We start from the raw sequence: 8411 nt of genomic DNA, 5'->3' as shown, positions 1-8411 counted from the left end.
TCACACACCCACACTCACGCCCACACACATACAAACTAACTGGTTTTTCTGCTTTGGTTTCGGCTCTACCCCTGCACCTTTTTCTTTTCTTTCCAAAAAAGGCAAAAAGCATGGTTTTGAGTGAGGAACAGATGGGTTAAAATTAAGAGACCACTGCAAATTGAACGCCACTGTTCCTCACTCAAAACTTGGAAAGGAAAAAGAAAAAGTGGAGTGGTCTCTTGTTTTTTTCCAGAGCTGTATTTGAAAAAGTGGATAGAAACATCAACAGAAATCAGCGGATTGTATCAAGTTAGGCAACACCCCTCCAGAACAATGCTGGTAAAGATCTGTGTGTCAGTGAAGAGTATATCAGCTAGCTACAGGAAGTATACTTTGGTAGACGAGATAGGGGGTAATCTTATCCAGGCTTTTATTTCTGCCTGTTTGGGTGAAAATCTGACAGCACTACCAACAATTACAGGAGAAGACTTATTACAGATGTACATCTTGGAGTTTTTACTCCTAGAAAGCCATAGATAGTAGAAGTGAGCCACATACAGCCTAAATCCACATGTGTTGTTGTCATGCCAGGGCCATAACGTTGGTACCATAAGGCAAAGTAGGCAACTGTCTATTTCCACAGAAGGCTTAGGGCCCCGTGAAAATCTGAAATACAACAAAAATATATATAATAATACATACATTTTTGTAAAAAAAAATGGTCTTATTGATCTGATTGTGTTGCTCAAAATTATTAAATTAAATCATGCCTTCTAATACATTATTTGTTTCGGGCCGAAACCCTGTCTCTCATTCAAATGGTCTGTCCCATATTGTTTCTCGTTGAAGCAGCGCAAAACCCGTTAGGTAGCTTACTCAGTCAGCCTGAGCCTGCTACACAACACAAAAGATAGACAGAAACATGTTTAGAATATGAAACGCTTGTATGTGAGCGGGACAAAATAATGAAGGAAGGAGAAAAATTGCGTGAGTGTCCAGTAGTAGCTTAGTGGTTGCGGCTACTACTTTTATCATGAACGTGAATAGCTTAGCGGCTACAGCTATTACTTACTGAATATGACTGTTTGACAGACACATAAGAAAGCACTATCCCTGACCAGGAACATCAGAAACGATCACCAGACAGAGGTTAGGAAGACATTGATTCAATTCCATCATGTCGTTCTTCTAAAATCACACATGTTGCTTATGATGGTGATAGCGACAGTGCTACTGATTTCTGATTTCTTGGCTCCCCAAGAAAGCTCTGACAGTGTAGTGACACAGAATATAATGTCTGTTCCAGGTATGTGTGTCCCTCCCAGCTGACAGATAGGAATGGTGCAGGAGAATGAGAAAAAGGTATATAAATGCACTTGATCATTAAGAAAATGTATACTTGAACAAAACGGTTAAATGGTTTGTGCTTCACTGCAGTCATACCTTATTAGGCAGTATGTATCCTTCAGCTAATTATTTTTAAACTAATTGATTTAGTCTACTGAAAGGGGCAGGAATGCAAGTGTCTTTGGAAGTGGCAGATCCATTCAACAATGAAGAAGGTATGTTCAAAATGTTGCTATGACTTTGATAAGGACAATAATGTAAAAAAAAAAATAGATGTTGGGGCTTCAACCCCCCTTAGGGCCTAGGGCCCCCAAATATCAAGAACTGCCACTGTGACTTCATAAATGCATGCCCCATTACAAATGTACACTCACCTAAAGGATTATTAGGAACACCTGTTCAATTTCTCATTAATGCAATTATCTAATCAACCAATCACATGGCAGTTGCTTCAATGCATTTAGGGGTGTGGTCCTGGTCAAGACAATCTCCTGAACTCCAAACTGAATGTCAGAATGGGAAAGAAAGGTGATTTAAGCAATTTTGAGCGTGGCATGGTTGTTGGTGCCAGACGAGCCGGTCTTGGTATTTCACAATCTGCTCAGTTACTGGGATTTTCACGCACAACCATTTCTAGGGTTTACAAAGAATGGTGTGAAAAGGGAAAAACATCCAGTATGTGGCAGTCTTGTGGGCGAAAATGCCTTGTTGATGCTAGAGGTCAGAGGAGAATGGGCCAACTGATTCAAGCTGATAGAAGAGCAACTTTGACTGAAATAACCACTCATTACAACCGAGGTATGCAGCAAAGCATTTGTGAAGCCACAACACGCACAACCTTGAGACAGATGGGCTACAACAGCAGAAGACCCCACCGGGTACCACTCATCTCCACTACAAATAGGAAAAAGAGGCTACAATTTGCACAAGCTCACCACAATTGGACAGTTGAAGACTGGAAGAACGTTGCCTGGTCTGATGAGTCTCGATTTCTGTTGAGACTTTCAGATGGTAGAGTCAGAATTTGGCGTAAACAGAATGAGAACATGGATCCATCATGCCTTTTTACAACTGTACAGGCTGGTGGTGGTGGTGTAATGGTGTGGGGGATGTTTTCTTGGCACACTTTAGGCCCCTTAGTGCCAATTGGGCATCGTTTAAATGCCACGGCCTACCTGAGCATTGTTTCTGACCATGTCCATCCCTTTATGACCACCATGTACCCATCCTCTGATGGCTACTTCCAGCAGGATAATGCACCATGTCACAAAGCTCGAATCATTTCAAATTGGTTTCTTGAACATGACAATGAGTTCACTGTACTGAAATGGCCCCCACAGTCACCAGATCTCAACCCAATAGAGCATCTTTGGGATGTGGTGGAACGGGAGCTTTGTGCCCTGGATGTGCATCCCACAAATCTCCATCAACTGCAAGATGCAATCCTATCAATATGGGCCAACATTTCTAAAGAATGCTTTCAGCACCTTGTTGAATCAATGCCACATAGAATTAAGGCAGTTCTGAAGGTGAAAGGGGGTCAAACACAGTATTAGGATGGTGTTCCTAATAATCCTTTAGGTGAGTGTATATTCTCTATAGTTTGTTCAAGAAAAACATTTTGGATGCATCGACCTAATAGAGGCTGTCCAAACACAGAGGTCCACAGAGCTGGAATGTGTCCCTGCGTGTGTGGGAGCAATTGTGTAAAAAGTTTTTCAGTGTCAGTGCAAGTAGAGGCTCAGTGTTGAGAAGTTGAGTGAAGAAGACCAATTTTGTCTGGTCTTTAGGAGTCAGCACTGGAAAATATCAGATACTTGCGTTTGTACATTCACTTTCAAGACTGAACTATTTTCCTATTTTTAAATGTCCAGAGTTTCACTCAGCACTCAGTCTCTAAAGCAAACACTTTTTTTGCAGGTGTTGTAACGTGGTGGTCGTGTATAGAGCAATTTTATCAAACAAGCTGAAACAAAGTAAAGCGCAGAAACTTGGCATCAAGACAAAATCCACTCACCAGCTACCTGCACCATACAAGCGACAATAACCAACCACACAGCACAAGCAGAGGACACATAATAAGACGAGGGGAATCAGGTGCGAGTAATGGATGACAAGACACAATTAACAAGTCCGGGATGTGTTTGTGTGTGGATGGGAACCAGGAGTGCATGCTACGATGAAGCTGGTCATCACCGTACCATGAAAGGTGTCTTATATTTTTTGGGTTTAAATGTATATATTAAAAAAAGTAATTCAAAAACATACACTTTAAGGTTGGGCCTGTGAAGTCATATAACACGTGATGTCCTTAGTCAACAAGTGATGTCCTTGAATGATTACCATTTTTAAAATGTGTGGAATCCGGCCATGTGACATAGAAGCTCCTTTTGGGCTTAACTTAAAAACTTACATTCTCTGTTTTTAAATTAAATTACATTTAATTAGAGACTTTGTACAAGTTAAAAGGTTCTCATTCACAGTGATTGGAGGAACAATGGGAAAGTAATGACTGTTTGAAAGTTAATAAACGTGTAAAACAACTTTTGATCAATTGCCAAACTTCAAAGACATTTCTTTTATTATTTACCCCCCTTCGGAGTCGTTCACACCTTCAGTAGCATTAGGGCTGGAATTGGCTTTGGTCATACGGTGTAATGAACCATTTCTCACAGGCATGCAAACCCTTTGAGTAATCATACACAATCTCTCACACAGAGCGGGTAAGAAGGGGAAAGAGCGGTTACACTACCCCGGGACAATGGATGGTGGTAAGTATTTGTAATGAATCTCACAATCTCAGGCCAAAATGTGGAAGTCATGACAACCAGGGGTGCAGATAGGATTTTTTAAATGGGGGGGACCAAGTGATCTAATGCCCTGTCGGCAAATGATTTCAACTCAGTTCGTTATTTTGCGTAATTTGGGCTTTAACTAGTGCTCAAGTAGTTACTTTGCGTAATTTGGGCTAATGATTTGCACTAAAAAGCCATTGGGGGATTCTTATTTGAAATCATGGATAAATAACAATGAAAAAAGGTAAACAAAGGCCTACCTGATCACCACTAGCAATGCATGATCAGACTGTTATTTGACTAGTATGCCAATCACCCACCAAAACTTCATGTCTTCAGCAAAGTATGTTTTATTTAAACATGTGCTTATCTCAGCATACAAAGTATATCATTATGAACAAAATAGCAAAGAACCTATTTGCAAAAAATAATAATAATAATAAAATAAAATAACAACAACATATTTACATAAATAAAAATAAGTAAATATACAGAGTATGAGAAATTCCGTCTAGTGCAGCCAAACAAATTTACTCAATGAAGGACCCAAAAACATCTCTCCTCCTGTAACGAGGACGCGCGTGGAGGACCCGCGCCACCCCTCCCGACGCGGTGTTCAGCGCGCGTCATCTCCGGCCTTCTAGCCACGCCGCTCCTCCTCCCACGGCACTGTCATGTCTTGTTATTGCACGCACCTGGTATCCATTCCCTCATTAGATCGCATATGTAAGTTCCTGTGTTTCTGGCTGTCTTTGTGTGGTATTGATCTATGTTTGGTGTTATTAATTGTGAAGCTGTTTGCACGCTTATTTTGCGCTCTTGTTTTTGTTGCGCGTGCCATTTTTTCAAATGAGAAAGAGAGTGAAACTACCTCCCTGCGTCTGGCTCCCTTATTCACGCACCTCGACAACACTTGTGACACCTCCTTTCATTACCCTGAACATACTGCTGGGCAATTTCTTGTCTGTCCAGTCTGTCAAGCCTCTCTTGGTGAATATGGCACACAGCAATGCCATTGAGTCTTTTTTGAGTCATGGTTGATCGCAACCGGTCCCTCCTTGTTGTTCTGTCCCTGCTTCTTCTGTCTGTAATTCTACTGTCTCTCCTTCCTCATGCTGTCTTTTTCTACTGTGGCTGCCCTCCTGCAGATCCTCACTTGACTGACCTGGGCCTGCCTTACTGTCATTCGAAATTGCCTGCAGGCCAGGAGGACAACATTTTAAATCTTATAATTTCAGTTAACCCATTTAACCAAATGAAATCTCACACTTCATATGTTAGTAGTGCAACTGATTCAGTCTGGGTGTCAATGAATATGCTCATGTACAGTAGTTATGAACAAACCAGCTACATAACTGGACAATTTCAGTTAAGCACATTCTGTGAGAAGATTTATCTTGATGATTTACTAGTCGGGGGTCATGCCTGGCTGGGAAACCTCTGGGTGGAAATAAAGGTTCACATTAACCTCTCTTTTACAAGCTGTATGACAAAGATCTAACAACCACTCAGAATGTCATAAAATCCTACATTACAGTTTGAACAGTGTTTTTATCAACATCCAGCTACCATTTGAAGAAGGTAAGAGAAGCAGCTGGTTTCCTGTCCAGTATTTGATCAGCCTGAGTCAATATCCATGGCTATAGAGGGTGGCAAAACGTCAACCCTTTATGATCAGATAGCTTTTCCAAATATCATTGTGAGTAAAACAAATCTATGCTTCTAGGTGTCTGTATGGGTCAGTCTCCTGATCCATTCCTTGGAATTGGCTTGGATTCTTTGATTGGCATGAATGCTTTGAGTCGTTGTCTTGTTGGAAGACCCATTTGTGGCCCAGCTTTAGCTCCTGATTGATTTCCTGATGTTTTGTTCAACAATCTCCTGGTATACCTCAGAATTCATGGTTCCCTTGATGATGTGCAGTTGACCAGGTCCAAAAGAGGAAAAGCAGCCCGATGTGTTGGCATTCACACCACCACGCTAGTCTTTTGGAAATTTTGAAATTCTTTTTGTGGTATGCTGTGTTGGGTTTTGCCAAACATAGCAGTTTTTCTATTACCGAAAAGTTTGTAGGTAATTTGTCCAGAGAATGGACTTCTAGAAACCCTGTGGTTTGTCCAGGTGGTCTCTGGCCAAGTTATTTTATTTTATTTTAAACAGAGTCCTTGTGACTGAAGGAAGGATGAGTGGAGCAAAATATAAAGGTCCTAATTCACAGTGCACAGGAACTCAGACTGGGGCACCTACCAACCAGTAAGAATTCCGGCTCTCACAGACCTGTTCGTTTTTCTTTAAGAAGCCCTCCTGTTCTCCACTCATTACCTGTATTAACGGCACCTGTCTACGCACTCAATCAAACAGTCTCCAACCTCTACACAATGGCCAAGACCAGAGAGCTGTGTAAGGACATTGTGGAGCATCAATGATTATGAGGAAGGTGAGGGATCAGCCCAGAACTACACGGCAGGACCTGGTCAATGACCTGAAGAGAGCTGGGACCACAGTCTCAAAGAAAACCATTAGTAACACATTACGCCATCATGGATTAAAATCCTGCAGCGCACGCAAGGTCCCCCTGCTCAAGCCAGGGCATGTCCAGGCCCGTCTGAAGTTTGCCAATGACCATCTGGATGATCCAGAGGAGGAATGGGAGAAGGTCATGTGGTCTGATGAGACAAAAATAGAGCCTTTTGGTCTAAACTCCACTCGCCGTGTTTGGAGTAAGAAGAAGGAGTACAACCCCAAGAACACCATCCCAACCGTGAAGCATGGAGGTGGAAACATCATTCTTTGGGGATGCTTTTCTGCAAAGGGGACAGGACGACCGCACCTTATTGAGGGGAGTATGGATGGGGCAATGTATCGCAAGATCTTGGCCAACAAACTCCTTCCCTCAGTAAAAGCATTGAAGATGGGTCGTGGCTGGGTCTTCCAGCATGACAACTACCCAGAACAAACAGCCAGGGCAACTAAGGAGTGGCTCCGTAAGAAGCATCTCAAGGTCCTGGAGTGGCCTAGCCAGTCTCCAGACCTGAACCCAATAGAAAATCTTTGGAGGGAGCTGAAAGTCTGTATTGCCCAGCGACGGCCCCGAAACCTGAAGGATCTGGAGAAGGTCTGTATGGAGGAGTGGGCCAAAATCCCTGCTGCAGTGTGTGCAAACCTGGTCAAGAACTACAGGAAACGTATGATCTCTGTCACTCACAGTTGAAGAGTCCCTATGATAAAAATTACAGACTTCTACATGGTTTGTAAGTGGGAAAACCTGCAAAATTGGCAGGGTATCAAATACTTGTTCTCCCCACTGTATAACACAATACCATATTGCATGATTTAACCTCAGACTTCGCCAACACACGGGACTTTGCCAACACAAACAATACTAATAATGCATTATAGTGTAGGTGTGTTTTTTCTTCTTTGTGTAGACTTCAGTCCTTTTCCAGTATGAAATGCATCCCTTTGATATTATCAAACGAGCATGGTTCCAATGGATTCCTAGCACGCAGTGCTAACCAGTTAATCGTAACTGTTAATCATTCAGGTTCATAACACCCTTGTCATGGAGAACATATTTTATTCAGAACTGGCTGACACTTGAAGACAAGGGACTTTTCTTAATTAAATACACCTTGCACAACCTCCTGTTGACTCTGTCATTCTGGATTTTTCTTTGAAAAGAGAGGCTCGTTTTGGTGCTCTTTTCAATGTCTCTATATTTTTTCTTTTATATTAATAAATGAAACACCCTTAATGTGATGTCTGTATGTTTTTTTAATTTTTTAAATAAAATATAGTTGAGACTAATGATTCATATTTTATAAAGTATGATTTTACCTGTACAGTTCAAAGTCAAAGTATTTTCAAATGCACTGAATAACACAGCGTCATTCTGATCAATGGCATTCTTGTGACATGGCACAGCATCTACGTTGTAAGAATTAAGAAATATATAAAGCAAAAATATAGCCAAAATATACATAATATATGTAAAATAGCAGCAAGTTTAAAGAGTGTAGAATGGGGAATATGAACAATATGGGTAGAACTATTGAATATTTTAAATATACGTAAAGTGTAATATGCCTATATATGGGTACTTAAAATATTCTAATTTACATAGAAAGACATCAGAGCATTTGGAATGTTCATATGTGATCAGTATGATCCTAGATCAGTGTTGGTGGTTGAGGAGCCTTATGGCCTGAGGGAAAAAACTGTGAGTCTAGAAGTGTGTGCCATCATGGCCATATTTGGCTGTCTAACATCACTGGAAATATCAGCCAA

At 41.3% G+C, this 8411-nt stretch overlaps 1 long non-coding RNA gene across 1 annotated transcript; it reads left to right on the top strand.

Moving 5' to 3' along the window:
* Nucleotides 1-1477: 1477 nt before the first annotated feature.
* Nucleotides 1478-4083, top strand: LOC105030891. The gene is made up of 3 exons (XR_829648.1): nucleotides 1478-1544; nucleotides 3250-3426; nucleotides 4048-4083. It is a non-coding gene; the product is annotated as an uncharacterized LOC105030891 (long non-coding RNA).
* Nucleotides 4084-8411: the final 4328 nt, after the last annotated feature.

This window comes from Esox lucius, chromosome 12 (assembly GCF_011004845.1).
Source record: "Esox lucius isolate fEsoLuc1 chromosome 12, fEsoLuc1.pri, whole genome shotgun sequence".
NCBI lineage: Eukaryota > Metazoa > Chordata > Actinopteri > Esociformes > Esocidae > Esox > Esox lucius.
The sequence above is the reverse complement of the archived record's forward strand: the minus strand, read 5'-3'. Positions and strand labels throughout refer to the sequence as shown.